Raw genomic sequence first — 3,151 nt, 5'->3', positions numbered from 1 at the left:
ATATCATGCACAGAATAATCATGGCAAAAATGACAAAAGTGCTAAACGGAGTAGCAGATCTGACAATTAACTCAAGTAGGCCTCTTCTAACAGCATTTCGGGCATCAAGATGAACTCAAATGAAAATGATGCAATGGAATGAAATGATTTACTCTCTGAGATGAACATTTTGATATGCTATATGCATGAATCGGAGCTACGGATGCAAAGTTACGGAGCTACGAACATGAGCACTTGAACTGAAAAATCTGGGACTTAGACGAAAATTTGACCTAGGGTTTTTGGATCTAGATCTCGCGCACGGAAAACGAGGAACTCCGGCGAGGAACTGTAGCTGCCGGAGAGGAGGAGGTTGCCGGCGACGAGGGGGAGGCCGGACGGCGGTGGCCGGTGGGCACGGACGCCGCTGTCCGGGGGCGGCGGCGCAGGGCGCGGTGGCGGCGGCTGGTGGTGGCGCCGGCGGGCGGAGGCGGCGGGCCGGCGAGTAGCTTCGGGCGCCGGCCGGCAATGGCCTGCGGCGGCCGGATCTGGTGGAGGCGGCTCGGTGGCGGCGTGAGGAGGCGGCGGGCGCGGGCGTGAGGAGGCGGCGGCGGGGCAGCTCGGCCCAGGCGACGAAGGAGGAGGGCCCGCCCCGGGCCTGGCGGGCCGGCGGGAGCGAGGCGGCGGGGATGTGGGCGCACGCCCATGTGGCAGCGCCTGATTGGCGCGGGCGGCGGTGGCGATTTCGTCCGGCGGCGGCCGGACGTGTCCGGTGACGGCGGGAGCGATTTCTAGGGTTTCGGGGAGAGAAGGGATCCGGATTTCGGGGGGTGTTTAAATAGGCATAGAGAGAGATAGGAGAGTCCAAATGAGGTGCGGTTTTCGGCCACGCGATCGTGATCGAACGCTCTAGATGATGGAGCAGAGTTTGGTGGGTTTTGGGCCAAATTGGAGGGGTGTTGGGCTGCAACACACACGAGGCCTTTTCGGTCCCTCGGTTAACCGTTGGAGTATCAAACGAAGTCCAAATGATACGAAACTTGACAGGCGGTCTACCGGTAGTAAGCCAAGGCCTCTTGGCAAGTCTCGGTCCAATCCGGAAATGTTTAATCCCCACACACGAAAGAAAGCTAGAAATGACCACCGGAGGAGAACGAAACACCGGAATGCAAAACGGACAACGGGGAAAATGCTCGAATGCATGAGACGAACACGTATGCAAATGCAATGCAGATGATGACATGATATGAGATGCATGATAATGATAACAACACACGGAGACAAAGACCCGAACCCGAGAAAATAAATATAACTTAACGTCGGAAACGGCAAGAGTTGGAGTACAAATTGGGAAAGTTACATCCGGGGTGTTACAACACTCCACCACTACGAAAGGATCTCGTCCCGAGATCTAGGACTGAAAGAACACCGAGTACTCAGAACGGAGGTGATCCTCGCGTTTCTAGGTAGCTTCACGGTCGGAATGGTGTGACCACTTGACTTTGAGAAATTTGATTGACTTGTTGCGAGTCTTGCGTTCAGTCTCTTCAAGAATAGCAACTGGGTGCTCACGATAAGAGAGATCTTCTTGGAGTTCAGTGTCCTTGAAGTTGACGGTGCGGTCAGGAGTCTTGAAGCACTTTCGGAGCTGAGAGACATGGAACACATCATGAACATTTGCAAAGTTTGAAGGAAGCTCGAGTTGATAGGCGAGGTCGCCTCTGTTGCTGACAATCTTGAAAGGTCCCACGTATCTAGGGGCAAGCTTCCCTTTGATACCGAAGCGACGAGTACCTTTCATAGGAGAGACACAGAGGTAAACATGATCTCCGATCTCGAAAGCCAAATCACGGTGCTTACTATCATAGTAGCTCTTCTGACGGGATTGGGCTGCTTTTAGGTTATCTCGAATGACTTTGCACATTTCTTCTGCTTCTGTGATTAAGTCATTACCCAAAAGCTGACGTTCACCGGTTTCAGACCAGTTGAGAGGGGTACGGCACTTCCTGCCATACCGAATTTCAAAAGGGGCCTTGCCTGAACTTGCTTGAAAACTGTTGTTGTAGGAGAATTCAGCATAAGGAAGACAATCCTCCCACTTCATGCCGAAGGAGATCACACAAGCCCTGAGCATATCTTCAAGAATCTGGTTGACACGCTCGACTTGACCGCTTGTTTGAGGATGGAAAGGTGTGCTGAAGCGGATGTTGGTGCCCATTGCCTTCTGAAAAGAATCCCAAAACTTCGAGGTAAAGATGCTGCCACGGTCTGAAGAGATCACTTGTGGAATACCGTGCAGAGAGACAATACGAGAGGTATAGAGTTCCGCCAATTGAGCTGCAGTGATTGACTCTTTGATAGGCAGAAAGTGAGCCACTTTGGTGAGTTTGTCGATGACAACGAATATAGCATCATTGCCACGTTTGGAATTTGGAAACCCAGTTATGAAGTCCATCTCAATGTGGTCAAACTTCCATTTTGGAATGGCAAGAGGTTGGAGGAGACCTGCTGGCCTTTGGTGTTCTGCCTTCACTCTTCTGCAGACATCACATTCATTCATGAATTGAGCAATCTCGCGCTTCATTCGAGTCCACCAATAAGCTTGCTTGAGGTCCTGATACATCTTCGTGCTCCCAGGGTGGATGGAGAGGAGAGAATTGTGAGCCTCGTTCATGATCACTTTACGGAGGTCACCTTTGGGTACAACAATACGATCCTCGAAGAAGAGAGTGTCCTTGTCATCAAGGCGGTAGCACTTGTACTTGGGTTGACTCTTGGCAATCCCAATCTTCACCTTTTTCACCATAGCATCAAGAAGCTGGGCTTGGCGAATCTGATCTTCCAAGATAGGAGAGACTTGAAGGTTGGCGAGGAAACCTTGAGGAACAACTTGCAAATTAAGTTTGCGGAAAGCTTCACAAAGCTCGGGTTGATAAGGCTTAAGAATCAGACTGTTGCAGTAAGCTTTCCTGCTCAAAGCGTCCTCAATCACATTGGCCTTGCCTGGAGTATACTCAATACTCGGATTATACTCTTGAATCATTTCGACCCATCGAGTCTGCCTGAGGTTGAGATTAGGCTGAGTGAAGATGTACTTGAGACTCTTGTGATCAGTGAAAATGTCCACTTTTCTTCCCAATAGAAGATGTCTCCAAGTCAAAAGAGCATGCAC

The sequence above is a fragment of the Triticum dicoccoides genome, chromosome 5A, assembly GCF_002162155.2.
Source record: "Triticum dicoccoides isolate Atlit2015 ecotype Zavitan chromosome 5A, WEW_v2.0, whole genome shotgun sequence".
Lineage (NCBI taxonomy): Eukaryota > Viridiplantae > Streptophyta > Magnoliopsida > Poales > Poaceae > Triticum > Triticum dicoccoides.
This window is presented reverse-complemented; position numbering follows the sequence as displayed.